This window comes from Schistocerca cancellata, chromosome 3, assembly GCF_023864275.1.
Source record: "Schistocerca cancellata isolate TAMUIC-IGC-003103 chromosome 3, iqSchCanc2.1, whole genome shotgun sequence".
NCBI classification, from domain to species: Eukaryota; Metazoa; Arthropoda; class Insecta; order Orthoptera; family Acrididae; genus Schistocerca; species Schistocerca cancellata.
In genome coordinates, this window is record NC_064628.1 from 944899212 (window position 1) to 944921581 (window position 22370).

Below are 22370 nucleotides of genomic sequence, written 5' to 3' on the forward strand. Positions count from 1 at the left end.
ATGACGTCGCCTTTCCGGCGTAGGTATTTTTTAATATATGACTTGTAAGTACTGCATCTTTTCGAGTCAGCACAAACCTTAATTTTATTAATGTACTACATACCTAATATTTTTTAGAACAGTTAGTCTAATTCTGAAGACGACGCTCATAGTAGCGTCGAAACCAGGTCAATTTTGACTTAATATTTGTGGCCGAGGGCTTATTTGTTCCAATACAAACATACTTTATTTGTGATATGATTACAGATTAACAGATTTCGGACATTTTCCTTTGCTCGTAATGTGGAACATTGCTTCTTGCCAAATTTGATGATTTCAGGTCAACAGGAACTATCATATAGGTTCTGATGAGTGAGTTAGGGTGTATCAAAGTATCTGACATAAACATCCGCCTGTTTTGACTTCAGTGAGTTAGAAGCTTCAATTTTTTTACACCGCCGAGGAGACATAGGCTTTAGTAGTCGACATAAATTGCAACCCGACACGTCCACCCGTTCCTGACAAACGGGATCTTAATTGACGGACAGACATTCAGATAACAAATGGAAAAACGTTCTTTTCGTGTGATATAGTTACAAATACACAATTTTCGGATTTTTTCCTTTACTTGTACTGTGAAACCTTACTTTTTGCCAAATTCCATGATTCTAGACTAACTGGAAGTACGCTACCGGTTTTGAATAGTGAGTTCACTAATATCAAAATATGTGACATATATGGCCGAGTCTTTTGATTATACTGACACAGAAACTAACGTTCATTGTACCGCGAAGGGAACATAGAAGTTATTATGTGACATAAATTTCAGATTAATATACATAACCGTTCCTAAGAAAAAGGCGTCTCAACAGACGGACGGACAGCCAGTCAGATAACAAATAAAAAAAAATTCTTTCGTGTAATTTAATTACAAATTACGCTTTTCGGTTTTTTCCCTTTGGCTGTAATGTAAAACCTTGCTTCTAGCCAATTTCATGATTCTAGGCCAACGAGAAGCTGTCTGTAGATTTTCATGAATGAGTTGGCGAGTATCAAAGTATGTATCCTAAATCGCTATGGTTTTCGATTGCATTGTATTCGCAGCTTCAGTATCTTATATCGCCAAGGTACCGTAGACCGTAGTAAGTGCCATACATTTCAAATTAATACGTCTACCCGTTCCTGAGAAAAAGCGTTTTTAACATTCAGCCGTACAAAGTTCCGTTTTTAACGTCTGAGATACAAAGCCTTAAGAATTGGCATTGGGAGCGAGTTGTACGAGCGATAAGCAATTTCTGTTAGCGTATGGCGCAGCGGAATAACAAAGTCGAGTCTCTGTATGGAAACACTTCGTTATTTTCAGTATTTATGTTACTTACACAGTAATAAACAGAAATAACGCTCAGTATATTGTATATATTAACCTTTTCGTGAAGGGCATGAAAAGGAAAGATCAACGAAAATTTACTACTGCACATAAATATAAAGAAATGAACTGTAAGGCGTATATGAGAACTTCTTATTTAAAATGAAATATTTTAGTGTCTTACACTTGTCGTACACATGTTGCGGTGACATTCGTCGTAAAAAACCGGATTAATAGTAGTTTTATTCGCATCTAGTGAGCGTTATTAAAGCTGCATTTTCATAATTATGTAGTAATTTGAAAGTTTCCATAGAAAAACAAATTTGGCTTATATTCGTAATGGCTCTCACCCATCGCCTTATTATTACTATTATTAATATTATTACGTGTGGATGCTGTAATATTTGGGGCGTCGTTATTATCATTATTATTATTACTATTATTATTGAAGCACCAGGAGAACTATTGTTTCCTGAACCTTCACTACAACTACAACAGACTACAGTCCAACAGGCGACATGGAAGTGTTCACAGCATCAACTTTTTGCCACTGTGAAGCAAATGGAAAGAACATAGCATGAAAAACAGTAACTACTGCTGTGATTGCAGAGTGTAAATAAATACCTCCCATGAAAACTGCCTCCCCCCATGAACCATGGACCTTGCCGCTGGTGGGGAGGCTTGCGTGCCTCAGCGATACAGATAGCCGTACCGTAGGTGCAACCACAACGGAGGGGTATCTGTTGAGAGGCCAGACAAACGTGTGGTTCCTGAAGAGGGGCAACAGTCTGGATGATTGATTGATCTGGCCTTGTAACAATAACCAAAACGGCCTTGGTGTGCTGGTACTGCGAACGGCTGCAAGCAAGGGGAAACTACAGCCGTACTTTTACCCGAGGGCATGCAGCTTTACTGTATGTTTAAATGATGATGGCGTCCACTTGGGTAAAATATTCCGGAGGTAAAATAGTCCCCTATTCGGATCTCTGGGCGCGGACTACTCAAGAGGTCGTTGTTATAAGGAGAAATAAAACTGGCGTTCTACGGATCGGAGCGTGGAATGTCAGATCCCTTAATCGAGCATGTAGGTTAGAAAATTTAAAAACGGAAATGGATAGGGGAAAGTTAGATATAGTGGGAATTAGTGAAGTTCGGTGGCAGGAGGGACAAGACTTCTGGTCAGGTGAATACAGGGTTATAAATACAAAATCAAATAGGGGTAATGCAGGAGTAGGTTTAATAATGAACAAAAAACAGCAGTGCGGGTAAGCTACTACAAACAACATAGTGAACACATTATTGTGGCCAAGATAGACACGAATCCCACGCCTACTACAGTAGTACAAGTTTATACGCCAACTAGCTCTGCAGATGATGAAGAAATTGATGAAATGTATGAAGAGATAAAAGAAATTATTCAGATAGCGAAGGGAGACGAAAATTTAATTGTCATGGGTGACTGGAATTCGAGAGTAGGAAAAGGGAGAGAAGGAAACATAGTAGGTGAATATGGATTGGGGGTAAGAAATGAAAGAGCAAGCCGTCTGTTAGAATTTTGCACAGATCATAACTTAATCACAGCTAACACTTGGTTCAAGAATCATAAAAGAAGGTTGTATACATGGAAGAATCCCGGAGATACTAAAAGGTATCAGATAGAGTATATAATGGTAAGACAGAGATTTAGGAACCAGGTTTTAAATTGTAAGACATTTCCAGAGGCAGATGTCGACTCTGACCACAATCTATTGGTTATGAACTGCAGGTTAAAACTGAAGAAACTGCAAGAAGGTGGGAATTTAAGAAGATGGGACCTGGACAAACTGACTAAACCAGAGGTTGTACAGAGTTTCAAGGAGAGCATAAGGGAACAATTGACAGCAGTGGGGGAAAGAAGTACAGTAGAAGAAGAATGGGTAGCTCTGAGGGATGAAGAAGTGAAGGCACCAGAGGATCAAGTAGGTAAAAATACAAGAGCTAGTAGAAATTCTTGGGTAACAGAAGAAATATTGAATTTAATTGATGAAAGGAGAAAACATAAAAACGCAGTAAATGAAGCAGGCAAAAAGGAATACAAACGTCTCAAAAATGAGATCGACAGGAAGTGCAAAATGGCTAAGCAGGGATGGCTAGAGGACAAATGTAAGGATGTAGAGGTTTATCTCAATAGGGTTAAGATAGATACTGCATACAGGAAAATTAAAGAGACCTTTAGAGAAAAGAAAACCACTTGTATGAGTATCAAGAGCTCAGATGGAAACCCAGTCCTAACCAAAGAAGGGAAAGCAGAAAGGTGGAAGGAGTATGTAGAGGGTCTATACAATGGCGATGTACTTAAGGACAATATTATAGAAATGGAAGAGAATGTAGATGAAGATGAAATGGGAGATACAATACTGCGTGAAGAGTTTGACAGAGCACTGAAAGACCTGAGCCGAAACAAGGCCCCGGGGGTAGACAACATTCCATTAGAACTACTGACAGCCTTGGGAGAGCCAGTCCTGACAAAACTCTGCCATCTGGTGAGCAAGATGTATGAGGCAGGCAAAGTACCCTCAGACGTCAAGAATAATATAATCATTCCAATCTCAAAGCAAGCAGGTGTTGACAGATGTGAAAATTACCGAACTATCAGTTTAATAAGTCACAGCTGCAAAATACTAACGCGAATTCTTTACAGACGAATAGAAGCCGACCTCGGGGAAGATCAGTTTGGATTCCGTAGAAATATTGGAACACGTGAGGCAATACTGACACTACGACTTATCTTAGAAGAAAGATTAAGGAATGGCAAACATACGTTTCTAGCATTTGTAGACTTAGAGAACGCTTTTGACAATGTTGACTGGAATACTCTCTTTCAAATTCTAAAGGTGGCAGGGGTAAAACACAGGGAGCGAAAGGCTATTTACAATTTGTACAGAAACCAGATTGCAGTTATAAGGGTCGAGTTGCATGATATGAAGCAGTGGTTGGGAAGGGAGTGAGACAGGGTTGTAGCCTCACCAAAATGTTATTTAATCTGTATATTGAGCAAGCAGTAAAGGAAACAAAAGAAAAATTCGGAGTAGGTATTAAAATTGAGAGGCACCCACATGCCTTGCTCATACTGTGGCATCAAGCAGTCAGGCCTGCAAGATGAGTGGTCTGCCAAGCGAGTGGATTCTTTCTTAATTTCGCGAGTAACATGAACTCTAGTACTCACGCTTCGTTACAAGTTATCCTCCTATATGATTGCTACGCAACGGAAACGCATATCTGACTATCAATGATTTACAGAACTCTGACTGTACACTACGCACTGGCAGTACCACATTTTCTTTTTGTCTTTTATTTGACGGCTTTTATTAACACGTGGCCATCCCACTGAATATGAATGGCGCACACATTATAAATTCGGGACATTATGACAACATACAATTTGAAGGAATAGTCTACCAATCTCTTTCTTTTCACTATCTGATTTATTCTGATAAATTCCCTAACCTAAACACACAAATTCTATAACCTACAAGAATAACATATGAGAAATTCCGCCCAGTGGGCATGGCTTTACATTAGTGAATCTCTATATTATGGTCTCGTAATTTATTTAACGCTACAGTGCACTTTCTGGATAGGATGGTGGATCTTTTATTATCTCTCACACTTCGACTCTCACAATCATTATCACGAAACTTTCCTCCAGACCGAGCGGTACAGAAGGAACAAGCATAACCCACTAATCTTTTGAAACTACTTCGCTACACACCCATGGAAACCACACATACCCAAATTACATGACATACACCACACAACAATATGAAATACTACACAGAGAATGGTTACAACATTATCACTTTCAGCTTTCCCACTTCAATTAATATTGATCCCAGTTTCACACGACACTGCCCCACATTGTAATTCTACTTTCCTACTGTGAACTCTGGAGATAAATGCACGTCTTCCTGTGCAATGCAAGCCATGTGGCGTTGCTGGATAGACGGCTGACTCACCTTGCTCCTCTCTCAGAGTTTGAATCTAGCGTCACACGGAATAACTTATTCATCACACACGCGAGTCCTCAACTGATACCATGGACGAGTACTTCTCTTTATCCTTTGTCTCATACACAGATTGAGACTCACACAGTACTCACCACGTGGAAGTACTCGTCTCTAATTTCAAGTCCAGCCCACGCCATTTCTTAATTATTTCAACTTATGGTACACACGCTATTTCTTAAATATTTCAACTTATTGTACACACGCTAGTAATTCAGCTTAGCTTAAGCACACGGAAGTATTTCAACTTATTGCTACACGTGGTTTCTTTGTGACCGATGGTCACTTCCGAAGATTACTACAATCCCATTAATATTACCTGCCTGACATTTAATTCTCCCCACAAAAGTTCCTGAAATAGAGAAATTATTATTTCAAACTACTCTTAAATATTCCACATGCATACCATGCCTCCACTCTTTCGTCATTACGGAGCACATCTAAAACAGGTGTTAACAGCACAGGATCCAGCGGCAGAGTGCCTAAAACATGGCCGTTCTCGAGGTCCTCTCCACCTCTGCTGAAGTGGGGGAGCACCTTACTACCCTATTGGCCAGCTACATTTCAGGCGCTCAAAGCTCTGGTAAATTTCATCTCTTTGGTTCCACCAAAGGTGGCCAAAGGATCGATTCAAAGATGATCATTTATTCACACTCACTATCTGCGGTTAGCAGACGACCATACATTCATTCATTTCAAAATATCTCACCAAACTGGATGTAGGGATTTATTTCGTGGGAGTGCACATATGATAAATTAAATAAATAAATTGTCATTCATTCCTACACTGGTATCCGGCTTCGCTGTATTAATTGAAATTGAGTTATTTTACAAAAAAAATGTGTTGTTCTGACAAAAATAATGAAGTATGTTGTACCTATATTCAATGTCGGGTAGTACTGTACCCTTTCAACACCGGCTACCCATGCAGAAAAAAATGGCACGGTACTATCCTTGCAATGCGAGGGTAGTTCCGAACATTTTTTTAAGAAAACTGTATTAGAACAAACAGAGCAAGTCATCAAAATAACCAGGAGGAGACCTTAGCCCCTGGTGACCTCAAATAGACGACCAAATGCTGTTACTTTACCAAATTTTTTGACAGAGTTGTTGCATTATTGTACTCTCCACAATCCGGAGTAACGTACACATACATATTTATAACAATCCAAATGACAAATAAAACATCACATCATACAAATAAAAAAAATAATGGTGAGATAAAAATTGGCTTAGTTACTGGGATCTTCGTTATTTTTATGATTAATCCAAACTTCACTAATTCTATGACAAATAAAAAAAATACTAATTGTACTCATGAAATTTTAAATAGCTCACCGTCCAAACACAGAGCAAGTAATCTGACATTCATAAATTGCGGGGTAAAAACCTTTACACAGCAAAGTCTAAATACAAAACAAAATCAACAAAAGAAAAACATTGCGGACACCAGTTACATGTAGAATGTCAGGCTCCATACCATTACTCTAAAATATACATCAAACGTACAGAGAAATAAAACTGAGAAGAAAAACAATGAAATATACCACAAGTTACATACTGGTTACGTAATATAGTCAACCTAAGACATCATGTCACACCTCGTTAACTATCATCACTTAAGCAATTGCCACAACTACTCGACAGTGAGTTTAGCCTTATCCCTATCCACCAGTACAAATACCTGCTGCTGAGCTAGTCAGTCCATCAACTTGGATCAATACACGCAGTAAATAGTTTAGCAATAAGTGCTTGAATCCACCAGTAGCTCTCATATCTTACTCTACTGCTCATTTCTCTGTTGTTACACATTTAGACGACAAGAACTTACATTTCGACTAGCCCTCGTTACACTTTAATGTGAAATGTCACCACTGTGATAATGAAAATAAGTGGCTTCAGTCAACACACCAACAAGATCATTACTGTCCACGACATCAAAATACATCAATTAATTCCGATATTTGTTGTGCAATGCAACCTCTTGTCCCCTGTGACAACCTTACTGACCAATGCAACAAGAGCCGCTACGTTAGTATTACGCCACTGACTAATAATTAAAGCATCATTGTGCCAAATTTTTTAATAAACATGTTACATGTACTTGATAACCCAGAGCAAACAAAAAAAAACACAGTAACTATACTACACACAAATGTTGATAAAATACAATTACACTTGCTGTCCCTTCAGGAATGAAACATATATAAAAATTTACACAATTACAATTACAAATACATTATCCCCTATCTTGCGAGTCACACGGAAACATTTCATTCTGTGATTTTCTTGGGGTCAAAAAAGTTGCTGACAGGTTCCCTAGAAACACTGTCTCGGTGTCAAAGCTCTCCCATGGTTACCCGAACGAAAGTCTTTAAGTCACTCAAATCGGCATTTTGAACACGCACTGAACAGTAAACTGTATCTCACATTAAACACAAATGTCATAGTCACTCTCAGCGTACCATCCACACGAATCTGGTCGTCCAAAAATGGCCCTACAACTACTATTACCCACGGTTCTGTCCTTTAAGTTCATGGTGTAATTAAAAGTCGTAAGTTCCAACAAACAGCACTTATTCCCGCACCAATTCAAGAAATGTCTCCTAGTACGAATGCAAATGTCAATGTCCCACTTTAGTTTCTTGCGTTCATACAATAATTAGTCACCAAACGACAACTGTCCTCTTTAAGTATACCAAGCGTCCCACAATCAATTCACAAAGCACACTTAACCAGTCACTGCCAAAAGTTTATGGATCCCACCGTCCAGTGGTCAAGACATAACAAAACGATCGTCCTGTCTGCTAAAGACAAAATCTTTTCCACCACTCACAACGTGGAAACACCAGTCCTTCACTTTCCACCTTATGGAGACATACGAACAGTCATCTTACTTCACAGCTCCACGGTCCAGTACTAGTTAATAGTTGCTGGTAACAAATGCCCGCCGGGCTCTGCCGCGCGTCGTCCTTTCTGCCATGGCGCCGCCGCGCGCGCCCCGTTGAGCAGCAGAAACCACCCGCTGTTGTCTCCGCGGGATACTTTCCCCAGTCGTAAGGGTGGCGGAACTTATGAATGGCCAGTGGTACGTGCGTGTCGCCCCAGGCCGTTGACCTGCTATAGCGGGCGCGTGGAGTGTACCCCGACCGGCATTGGAGTGGGGAGCGCCCCGGCTCCGTCGCCCGTCGCCATGGCAACGTCAGCTCGGCCCGCTAGCGGTATGGGCGTTACGACACCCAATCAGTCAGATCCTTCCGTGCATCTCGCAACATTACATACAAAAGGATATTCTTACATTATTTAATTACTCATTGATTACATGTATGATCTATTAGATACATTGGTAATAAAAGAATCTTAGTTCTAAAAAAACATAAAATTATACACCCTAGTTTTCTACACATACAACATCAACATTTATCTCTTTTCTATATACCGCCATACTTGTGCTACTGATTGTACCTGTCGTCCTTCATACAAAACATGGAAGTGTTAAAAAAAAAAGAATAAGAAACAATCTATACAGCTCATAATTACAATTTCAAATAATAGACTACTTTAACATCCTATCACAGTTAAAATATTAGAAACTGTTGCTCCTAATACTACAATATACAACGCACCTTTGTGCTTGTGACAGACTGAAATTAATACCCCTTGAAAGTGTTCCAACAAAAAAAATAAGAAATCATCTACACAGCTCACAATTACCTATCACATGTTATTAAGTGGTAAACTACTTTAACATCCTAACACAATAAACATTTCAGAAACTGATGACTCTAAATCTACAACATACAATGCACCTTTGTGCTTGTGACACACTGAAATTAGTATCTCTTTATATATTTTACATTTTATTATATATAACAACATTTCTAGGACACGTATGTACCATCCACATGATGTCAGGTCCTGACCTGCCATCGAGGTTCATCCAAATCAAACAATACACAATAATGTTTTAGTTACAGATCGGTAGCATCCCCTTTACAGGAGTGTGCGCATTAATCACAGTACTCTACGACTCTCACTCACCAGACATCACATTTTCCTTCTCATTCAGTCCATTAATACACTAACAGAATAGGTCTAGAAGTCAGCTAACCTTAACACCACCACACTCACGACAACATACCATACCTTTGCTCCCTTGTACTCATAACACCACCACTCTCATGACAACATACCATACCTTCGCTCCCTTATACTCAACCACATAACACATGAAGCTGTTTCAGAGATAGCTTTCCAGTCTCCAAATTCGTCCTTTCACTCTGGCACCTCTCTCCATCGGCTTACCTCTGCATTCCTCCTGCTAAATATCACTTAGAATTGCGACATTTCATCTAAGAACAAAAAATACACAAATTATTCATCCTGCAAAGTAACTGTACACATTCTTGGTACCGTTTTAATTAGTTATACTGGTACCAGGCTTCAACAACAACAAAAAATATTATTTTCGCCAAATTGCAAATCTTATGGTAAGAATTAGATCTACACTTATATTACATCTTACGTCAGTATTCCACAACGTTCACCATCTGAATCTCATACTCCCTTCATGTCCCTTCACATTGTGCAGTTGTCCTCATCTCTTCATTCGTATTTCGGCTCTCCGTCCGTCCATTACTCCATCATTTCCTGGTCTTCCTTCGCCATTGGCATCAATCTCTATTGCAGCATACACCGAACCCTCTGTAACATACATCTAAGACATCTCCACATTATTAATTCTACTCACCTTTATTTACCACTGTTTCATCACGTCGAATCTCTTTTTATTAATCACACTGCGTCACGTCGCTTCTTTCCTTAAGTATCACCTTTATCCACTACTATTTATCACGTCGCTCCTCTATCTACCATCTTTATCCACTCATTAATCATCACGTCGTTTCTGCTTGATCCTTATTCATATGACAAAAAATACGTACATACACCACTCTGTCGACTCCTGTTCATGACTCATTCGACCAGTCTATTCCGTCATACTTCCTGACATCCCGCCTGAAAATTCTTATGTTCGATTTGACCCTGCACAACGTTACACACCACAAATAAATACACTGACTATCTACCATAACATGCCTACTTTCAATCTATCCTTAACTTTTTCATAATTTGACGATAGAAATGTGATGAAGCCCACGCGATTGTTTTCCCTTGATCGTCTCAATTAGTACAGCATTTTCATGGACAATCCGCCTCACTCTAAATGGTTCACTGTTCACAGTAAATAATTCGCTAGTTAGGAATCTGTGCATACATGAAAATTAAATGTGTGCAGAGAATATACAAGCTGGGAGAAAGATACATCACAAGTGTTAGAAACTTTGGTGCTAGTGGCCTCTTTCCCTAACACCAGATTCCGAACAACCATACACAGCACTTCATTATAACTGTCACCACGACAATGACATCAGATAGCATCTAATTTAAAAACTTCGATCACAATGTTGCCTTTTTACATTACGTGTTCATTACCTGCCATAGTCAAATCGCACTAATTAAACTGGACTCATTGGCATTATTACATAACATTTTTAGCAACTGGTCTTTGAGGAAACAGTCCTTTTACTTTAGTGTTCCAAATAAAAATTTTCAAATTTTGCTCTGAGAGACCAGCCTAACAGATGCCAATACTGGTGTTTTATTCCCTGGTCAGAAGTATGGTATTTGCACTCCTACATATTAGTAGAGTATGTCTGCTACATAGCCACTTTTCAGTGCCAGCTGCATGTGTTTTAAGGCAAGATGCTAAGGGCTGATATGTTGGATTAGTTTCTCCTACCCTTCAATCCATTATAACAAGAATGAAATGCCAGGATTCCATCGAATCTCGTTTCAACTCCATCGAACCATTTCTCATGTTAACGACTGCTTTATATTGGTTCAAAAAATTAACGCCTAATATCCCTTCAGCAGTTAGAGACGACACAATCATGAACACTGTACTAAACCTCTTCGCCTGGCACACAAAGTCTACCTGCGCTTGTAACTTCACCTCAATTCCCTTTCCTGTAATTACCCCTCTCACTGTTGTCCTTTGCAATGGCAACGTTGGCCATGGTTTTGTAAGACTACAACACTTAAACACATCTTCCCTCAAAACGCTCATTACACTGCCTGTGTCGATGACACAAGGTACGATTATATTATTTATTTCTACGTTAATTATTGGGTGGACTTCACTCCCCACATCTCCTACCTCCTCTAACAGATTCTCCCTTAGTTTTCCATAATCGATATACCTAATATTTACGTCATTTATAGGCCTGGTTTTTACCCGTCTATCATGTAGTCACCTTCTTGTCCCTCCGTCATTGTGAGAGTGATTGTCCTCTCGTGAACCCAACGACTGCCTATCCTCTCTTCGCCCATCATTTTCATTTTCCCTTCTTCTTCCATCTCTGTCCCATCTTCTATTTTCCCGGTTTGCCGGTCGATATCCCCATGAATTCTGCCCCCTATTTCCTCGCCATCTTCCATTTCCGTCATTCCTCTGATTCCATGCTCTCCTGTCATTATGATAGTTTCTGCCGTTCCTATCCTCATCTCTGTCTGACCTATGAGTCGTGTCGCCGTTCACAATGTTGCTCTCATTACCCAGTTCCTGTAACAAGTGCTGAAATGACGCGGAATCGTCTATGCCTCTGCCTGCTATCATTATATCTCTGCGCAATCTCACTGGCAACTTCGTTATACAGATCCTAATGAGCTCCCCGGTTTCGTATGGCACATCCAAATACCTATTTCGTCTCAGCATTTCCTGATAGCATGACACTGGATCTCTTATACCACCTTCATTACAATTTGGCATCATCAATATGCTTTGCTTAACCTGGTCCTGCTTACTTTTCGACCAGAATTCATTTAAAAACTTTTCACAAAATATCTTGTAGCTACTACAATCTTTAATAACTTCCTGCATTTTCGCTCTAGCCTCGTCCCTCAAATGGTTACACACAAACTTCATTTTGAGGAGCGGTCCCCACGATGAAGGTAATGAATCTTGAAATTGAGACAGCCACAGGCATGGATGTTGGTAATTATCAGGATCCGGAAAACAAGTGTACGTTTGTACCGACACGAAGTGCCTCCTACATTCTTCTTCCGCACTTATGTTTTCCGACCTTGGACCATACCCAGTCGGGTTTGCCACCTGTTTTATCCGACACAACCGTTCTTCTAAATCTCTAGTTCGTCTTCCTCTTTCTGTCTATTTTCGTTTTTTGAATTTATCTTACTCTCCCTCTGCACTCTACCTGGTGGTGTTTCTCCTTCACTTCTGCACGCTAATTGCAACTGTGCAAGTTCTTCCCTATGTTTCCTATTTGTTTCTAATTGTGCCTCTCTAAACTGTAATAGTGATTGTATCTCCTCCTGGTCGGCATAAACCTCTCGCTGCGTACTGTCAGAGCCTGTTTCCCCTCTCATACTGATCTTTTCTACATCTGCGCTAATCGTATTCATTCTGACCACTACCTCCGCAACTTCATCCCTGTGTTTATTTAGCGCCACTTCCTGCCGTGTGACTTGAGCTTCCACGCTGTCTAATGCTCCTTGTTTATCTGCAAGTAATTCCTCCACTATCTCTTTGATTCGCTCATCCGGCCACACGCCCCTATGTTCTGTAATATCGCTCTCTATTGCACTTATTCGTACCTCCAAATTATTGGCTTTTTCTTTCACGCCATCACATACTTGCCTCAACGCACCCAGATTCTTCTCCCCCTCATCTAACCGATTATTAACTGCGGACAGACGCTCATCGATAACTGTGTGTAGCTTCCTCATTGCCTCTTTATTCCCCTTATCCATTGCCTCCAATCTTTCCTTATTTGCTTCCAATCTTTCCTTAGTTGCTTCAAATCTTTCCTTATTCTCCCTATCTCTCTCTTTATTGTCCCTATCTCTCTCCTTATTGTCTCTATTCATCGCTTCGAATCTTTCCTTATTCTCACTATGTCTCTCCTTAGCCTCTCTATCTCTCTCTTTATTATATCTATCCATCTGCTGTAACAACTGCAGTAGCACACTGTCATTTGCTACTTTCGGTGAGCTCACCTCGTTCGTCTGAGAAACCATAGCTTCGCTAAGGGTAGTTGCACTTTCACTGCATACCTGACCTAGTCCCGGCTCGCCCGCGTCGTCGGGAAAAGCCCCCGATTGTGAACAAAGCCCGCCGCTCAAAGGATCACCTTGCAGCGGTCCACTGAACAATTCAGCCCCTTCGGAGTGTTTGCCGTCCCCGCTCATTAACAGATGGTCAACCGCTACTTCCTGCTGCACTGCTACGTCCACCCCAGAATCGCTATTCTCCATGGTGGCTACACTTTTCGACTGCGACCTAGTTACTACGGACATTACGCAAAAAAAATTATACCACGATCTTCCAGCCTAGGACGATATAGCAATTAATTACATAAAAAATAAAAGATCCTCACCAATCCAGAAAGAAATCGCAAACAGCAAAAAAATTTTACTTCTTAGCGCTATCACAATATATTCCATCAAAAATAAAAAAAAATCTTAACAGGAAATTATCCTGGCCAAATTAGCCTGGCAACAAAATTACCTGCAAAAAAAAATATCCTGGCAGAGTCGAAATTATGAGAGGCACCCACATGCCTTGCTCTTACTGTGGCATCAAGCAGTCAGGCCTGCAAGATGAGTGGTCTGCCAAGCGAGTGGATTCTTTCTTAATTTCGCGAGTAACATGAACTCTAGTACTCACGCTTCGTTACAAGTTATCCTCCTATATGATTGCTACGCAACGGAAACGCATATCTGACTATCAATGATTTACAGAACTCTGACTGTACACTACGCACTGGCAGTACCACATTTTCTTTTTGTCTTTTATTTGACGGCTTTTATTAACACGTGGCCATCCCACTGAATATGAATGGCGCACACATTATAAATTCGGGACATTATGACAACATACAATTTGAAGGAATAGTCTACCAATCTCTTTCTTTTCACTATCTGATTTATTCTGATAAATTCCCTAACCTAAACACACAAATTCTATAACCTACAAGAATAACATATGAGAAATTCCGCCCAGTGGGCATGGCTTTACATTAGTGAATCTCTATATTATGGTCTCGTAATTTATTTAACGCTACAGTGCACTTTCTGGATAGGATGGTGGATCTTTTATTATCTCTCACACTTCGACTCTCACAATCATCATCACGAAACTTTCCTCCAGACCGAGCGGTACAGAAGGAACAAGCATAACCCACTAATCTTTTGAAACTACTTCGCTACACACCCATGGAAACCACACATACCCAAATTACATGACATACACCACACAACAATATGAAATACTACACAGAGAATGGTTACAACATTATCACTTTCAGCTTTCCCACTTCAATTAATATTGATCCCAGTTTCACACGACACTGCCCCACATTGTAATTCTACTTTCCTACTGTGAACTCTGGAGATAAATGCACATCTTCCTGTGCAATGCAAGCCATGTGGCGTTGCTGGATAGACGGCTGACTCACCTTGCTCCTCTCTCAGAGTTTGAATCTAGCGTCACACGGAATAACTTATTCATCACACACGCGAGTCCTCAACTGATACCATGGACGAGTACTTCTCTTTATCCTTTGTCTCATACACAGATTGAGACTCACACAGTACTCACCACGTGGAAGTACTCGTCTCTAATTTCAAGTCCTGCCCACGCCATTTCTTAATTATTTCAACTTATGGTACACACGCTATTTCTTAAATATTTCAATTTATTGTACACACGCTAGTAATTCAGCTTAGCTTAAGCACACGGAAGTATTTCAACTTATTGCTACACGTGGTTTCTTTGTGACCGATGGTCACTTCCGAAGATTACTACAATCCCATTAATATTACCTGCCTGACATTTAATTCTCCCCACAAAAGTTCCTGAAATAGAGAAATTATTATTTCAAACTACTCTTAAATATTCCACATGCATACCATGCCTCCACTCTTTCGTCATTACGGAGCACATCTAAAACAGGTGTTAACAGCACAGGATCCAGCGGCAGAGTGCCTAAAACATGGCCGTTCTCGAGGTCCTCTCCACCTCTGCTGAAGTGGGGGAGCACTTTACTACCCTATTGGCCAGCTACATTTCAGGTGCTCAAAGCTCTGGTAAATTTCATCTCTTTGGTTCCACCAAAGGTGGCCAAAGGATCGACTCAAAGATGATCATTTATTCACATTCACTATCTGCGGTTAGCAGACGACCATACATTCATTCATTTCAAAAGATCTCACCAAACTGGATGTAGGGATTTATTTTGTGGGAGTGCACATATGATAAATTAAATAAATAAATTGTCATTCATTCCTAAACTGGTATCCAGCTTCGCTGTATTAATTGAAATTGAGTTATTTTACAAAAAAAAAAATGTGTTGTTCTGACAAAAATAATGAAGTATGTTGTATCTATATTCAATGTCGGGCGGTACTGTACCCTTTCAAAATCTATGGAGAAGAAATAAAACCTTTGAGGTTCGTCGATGACATTGTAATTCTATCAGAGACAGCAAAGGACTTGGAAGAGCAGTTGAACGGAATGGACAGCGCCTTGAAAGGAGGATATAAGGTGTACATCAACAAAAGCAAAACGAGGATAATGGAATGTAGTCGAATTAAGTCGGGTGATGCTGAGGGAATTAGGTTAGGAAATGATACACTTAAAGTAGTAAAGGAGTTTTGCTATTTGGGGAGCAAAATAACTGATGATGGTCGAAGTAAAGAAGATATAAAGTGTAGGCTGGCAATGGCAAGGAAAGCGTTTCTGAAGAAGAGAAATTTGTTGACATCGAGTATAGATTTAAGTGTCAGGAAGTCGTTTCTGAAAGTATTTGTATGGAGTGTAGCCATGTATGGAAGTGAAACATGGACGATAAATTGTTTGGACAGGAAGAGAATAGAAGCTTTCGAAATGTGGTGCTACAGAAGAATGCTGAAGATTAGATGGGTACATCACATAACTAATGAGGAGGTATTGAATAGAATTGGGGAGAAGAGGAGTTTGTGGCACAACTTGACGAGAAGAAGGGACCGGTTGGTAGGACATGTTCTGAGGCATCAAGGGAATACAAATTTAGCATTGGAGGGCAGCGTGGACGGTAAAAATCGTAGAGAGAGACCAAGAGATGAATACACTAAGGAGATTCAGAAGGATGTATGCTGCAGTAAGTACTGGGAGATGAAGAAACGTGCACAGAATAGGGTAGCATGGAGAACTGCATCAAACCAGTCACAGGACTGAAGACCTCAACAACAACAACAACAACAACAACACACATGAAAACTATCAGTCAATACCAACACAGAGACTATCAGCTGCAGTAAATAACATGCCCAGCCTCATACACACACACACACACACACACACATGATGCGTTTTCGCTTTGTTAGGTAAACGGATGGGACCCAAACTCTATCATTGTTGCTGTTGTCAATCTATGCTTGTGAAGATGTGAAGCAAGTATATATGTAATGCACCTAACAGGTACAAGAAAATCATCATGTGAGTATTGAGAATGCTTAACGTGTTCTCTGAACAATCTGGTTTTCAGGCGCGAGTGCTCCTCTAGGCCTGGTGTCTAGAAAGTATACACTTTTCATGCATGGATGTTTTATGTTCAGTTCCATTTTGGTGTCATGTCATCTGGACATCATATGTGTGCTGCGATTACGCCATTAAGTGCACCACCATTATGTCACATAGCACTCACTTATGCCTCATTTACATCACATTTATACCATACATATGGAGAACAAACACAAATCTACAATACTCGCATGTTGTGGTAATATATTTTGACAGTTTACAACAATAATGTCATAGTATTTTCCGAAAAAGTGTTTAGTTTCTCCAAATCCTGAAATTGGGAAAACCGAAATTTTGAGGACTACAATCCAGAAATTTGTAAATTTGATAGCATGAAGCTAAATGCATATGTGTCAGCCAAAAACGAATTTGTGGATGTGTAGCTAAGTCGATCTGGCAGGCATGCCTTCGCATTAATATGTTTTGAGTGCTGTGGGTAGGACAGCAGCGTATGTTCTAGATTTAAAGGGACATGCATCTCAAAATAACAGGATTTCCAGGTACGCTATTTGAATGGACAGTAGTTATTTGGTGGACATACAGACCAATATACCGCTTTTATCACATCTGGTGCCATCTTACACATCTGGAGTCAGGTTACATATTTGGAGGACTTATATTCAAAGCCAACCCCACTCTTCACACCACAGGAAACCACTTAGAATTGTTTGACCCCCTCACCAACCCCTCCCTCCCCAATCCCTCCCTGGACCAACGAGATGAAGCACCTCTTCCAATGTTCATCTGTGATAACTGGGGCACTTGTGTTGATGGGGTTAACTTTGGTGGTGTGCAGCATAGGAATAGGATCAGGATGTGTGTATTTCTTAATAACGAATTATATTAGTTAATATTACTTGAGATCCATTTCTTAATAACAATTTAATATTTCATTATTCAAGGCACTAGTGGAGACCACACCCATGTGGATATGCTAGTACACTCATTCTTCTGCAGTTTTACATATTTATCACCCATTTTTATTTCTTTATCTATATTTTCCAAAATGTATTATTTCAGATTTTTTCGTATTTTTCTGAGATTTTATTCATTATCATAGTTCTGCTCCACTGCTCTCAGTGTCATATGAGCATTGTGTCACGCTGCATTGCATCAACTCACACCATAACATGTCCCATTGCATCGAAGTGAGACGTTAGGACAGCGTGGCGAAATGTGGCGCTGACGGGGTATGGCAACAGATGACCGCCACGAGTGTCTTTGCTGACAGCACACCGCCTGCAGCGCCTCTTCTGTGCTCGTGATCAAATCGGTTGGACCCTAGACGACGGGGAATCCGTGGGCTTACCGGATGAGTCCCGATTTCTGTTGAAAGTGCTGACGGTAGAGATAGAGTGTGACGCGGACGACAGGAAGCCATGACTCAAGTTGTCAATAACTCACTGTGCAACTTGGTGGTGGCTCGACAATGGTGTGGGCTGTGTCTATATTGAATGAACGTTTGTCTACTTGGAGACCATTTGTAGCCGTTAATGGACGTTATGATCACAAACAACGATGGAATTGTTATGGATTACTGTCCACCGTGTCACTGTACCACAAGTGTTCGCGATTGGTTTGAAGAAGATTGTGGAAAATTGGAGCGAATTGGCCACTCTGATTACCCGCCAGGAGTCGCATGGAACAATTATGGGACATAATCGAGAGATCAGTTCCTGCACCGGCAAGACTTTCGCAGTTATGGACGACTATAGAGCCGGCATGGCTCAATATCACTGCAGGCGACTTCCAGCTACTTGTTGAGTCCATGCCACGTCGAGGCGGTGCTCTACGACGGGCATAAGAGGGTCCGGCACGATATTCGGAGGTCTCCCATGGCTTCTGTCACCTCAGTGCACTCTATTTGTCATTAAACGACACAAAAGTTTCTAATATAGTATGCATTTGATGAATAATCGCGAAACGACCATAGTGAGAGAATTCGTGAGATTTGAGTGTATACAGAGGCTTGCCGACAGTAATACTTCCCTACATCATTCCAGAGTAGAATAGGGAAAGGGGTGAGTTAATGATACCAGAAGTATCTCTCTCGTACACCAGCAGGTGACTTGAGGAAGTTTGATATAGACGTACAACAGATGACATTATACATACAAAAGTGTTACATTCCAACATGCTATGGTAATCTGAATACGCATTCGTAAAAAAAAAAAAAACCTGATTATCCGTCATGTTCGATCCAGTCTATAATTACACTCCTGGAAATGGAAAAAAGAACACATTGACACCGGTGTGTCAGACCCACCATACTTGCTCCGGACACTGCGAGAGGGCTGTACAAGCAATGATCACACGCACGGCACAGCGGACACACCAGGAACCGCGGTGTTGGCCGTCGAATGGCGCTAGCTGCGCAGCATTTGTGCATCGCCGCCGTCAGTGTCAGCCAGTTTGCCGTGGCATACGGAGCTCCATCGCAGTCTTTAACACTGGTAGCATGCCGCGACAGCGTGGACGTGAACCGTATGTGCAGTTGACGGACTTTGAGCGAGGGCGTATAGTGGGCATGCGGGAGGCCGGGTGGACGTACCGCCAAATTGCTCAACACGTGGGGCATGAGGTCTCCACAGTACATCGATGTTGTCGCCAGTGGTCGGCGGAAGGTGCACGTGCCCGTCGACCTGGGACCGGACCGCAGCGACGCACGGATGCACGCCAAGACCGTAGGATCCTACGCAGTGCCGTAGGGGACCGCACCGCCACTTCTCAGCAAATTAGGGACACTGTTGCTCCTGGGGTATCGGCGAGGACCATTCGCAACCGTCTCCATGAAGCTGGGCTACGGTCCCGCACACCGTTAGGCCGTCTTCCGCTCACGCCCCAACATCGTGCATCCCGCCTCCAGTGGTGTCGCGACAGGCGTGAATGGAGGGACGAATGGAGACGTGTCGTCTTCAGCGATGAGAGTCGCTTCTGCCTTGGTGCCAATGATGGTCGTATGCGTGTTTGGCGCCGTGCAGGTGAGCGCCACAATCAGGACTGCATACGACCGAGGCACACAGGGCCAACACCCGGCATCATGGTGTGGGGAGCGATCTCCTACACTGGCCGTACACCACTGGTGATCGTCGAGGGGACACTGAATAGTGCACGGTACATCCAAACCGTCATCGAACCCATCGTTCTACCATTCCTAGACCGGCAAGGGAACTTGCTGTTCCAACAGGACAATGCACGTCCACATGTATCCCGTGCCACCCAACGTGCTCTAGAAGGTGTAAGTCAAGTACCCTGGCCAGCAAGATCTCCGGATCTGTCCCCCATTGAGCATGTTTGGGACTGGATGAAGCGTCGTCTCACGCGGTCTGCACGTCCAGCACGAACGCTGGTCCAACTGAGGCGCCAGGTGGAAATGGCATGGCAAGCCGTTCCACAGGACTACATCCAGCATCTCTACGATCGTCTCCATGGGAGAATAGCAGCCTGCATTGCTGCGGAAGGTGGATATACACTGTACTAGTGCCGACATTGTGCATGCTCTGTTGCCTGTGTCTATGTGCCTGTGGTTCTGTCAGTGTGATCATGTGATGTATCTGACCCCAGTAATGTGTCAATAAAGTTTCCCCTTCCTGGGACAATGAATTCACGGTGTTCTTATTTCAATTTCCAGAAGTGTATTTACCATCCGCGTGACACGTTCGGATTTTCGTGATGCGTTATGCACAAAATACAGGAGTTTTTCGTCAGAATGGTGAACTCACCAGGCCGGATTGAAAGATGTTGGGACTTTTATGTGGATAATGACGCAGCGCCATCACAACGAGATACTACGAACTACTTTGCATTTTTCCTGCATATACAAGACTTACCGATTCAGCCAAAAGAATATGTATGTCCTGATACACACAGCTTATTTCATTTGCATATCGCTATACTGGATGTGTCAAGACACATGTTAGCCGCGCATGGTATCTGATAAGTGTCGTCAAGGATAGTGACATCTCTGCGTGCATACGGCGTGACTGGCGTGTAGAGGGACAGGCGGGTACACAGCATCTCCAGAAATGCATTCAGTACTCAGCTGGCCGGCTGCGTGACAGTCTGGTGCTGCACGGTCTCTCTCTACGATAACTTATAAGAGTGAATTAACATGTACTGACACATACATCCCTGCAGGACGCACGTCATTCCAGTATTCCAGGGCAGACATGAATTATAAAATGACTTTTTGCTTTCCCCTCTGGAGGATTGACTACAGTGGGGAATTCAGTAGGCAACATTTGCGGGCGAGACGATAACGACGTCGACAACGTGGCTCCTAAACGTTTTGCGAGGGCGACTGGTGACAGGTGTAATACACGGAACTTTTATTTTAATAGTAAGATGTAAAAGACAGACAGTGATCATGGTTTGTAGTGCTAAAAGACTGCGCATTTATTCTTTGTTGGGTAGCAAAAGTTTGTCTTTCATTCTAGAGTACAATAGTGGCAGTGCCCCTAATCTCATTAAAGGATTCCATGCAGTTACTCCAAAGGATGTATAATACAGTAACACCAGGCAGCTAATTCTACCAATTCCTTTATAATTGCATTTTTGTGTGCTCAGCCACCTTTTATGGCTGTTTACAGTTGACTAGAGAGATACGTCGACATTCTAACGTCATTTTGATGCACTGGCAGTGCAGTAATACAATGTTTTCTTCTTCTGATGGGCTGGGCAAACACTATAGTTATAAATCGAAGCTTAACACACGATGTAGATCGCCATATGGTGAAAGACATGATTCAAAAATGTATCTATTTCATCATTAATTAATTGAGATTACAGACATGTATTAACAGTTGTAGTTGATAACCTGGTTCTTTTTTCTTAAGACCTACACAATATAGTTGCTTGATGATATTGTAGTGAACAAAGTATATATCTTCTGCTTCATTAATACAACAGTTGCATAGGTGAAGGGTTACACACGACAGTACACAGACTGTCCGTCCTGCCAAGCTGGGACTTGCTAAAGTATTTTTTCACTACTTTTAGCAGTCGCTGACTCAGTAGACACACATGTATGTAGGGACGGCAAGAAATGCAAGCCGCCTAACAACGATAAATACTCTAACGTACGAGATCGTTAACGCATATCCATAGCACCCAGATACTGTAGTGGAAAGCTACATAACAACTCCGAGAGGGAGTTGTACGACATAAACTAAAGTTGGTATACATGTTTCTACATCTAAAAAATGATATATTTTCAGTAGCGCCAATATGATGATGCAAATCAAATTTAAATTAAATTTAAGTGTGGTGAGTTGATCTTATTCAAGAATGCCTTCCAGGCGACAAAGACGCCATCGTCAGCACCTCACTGAGTTTGAACGAG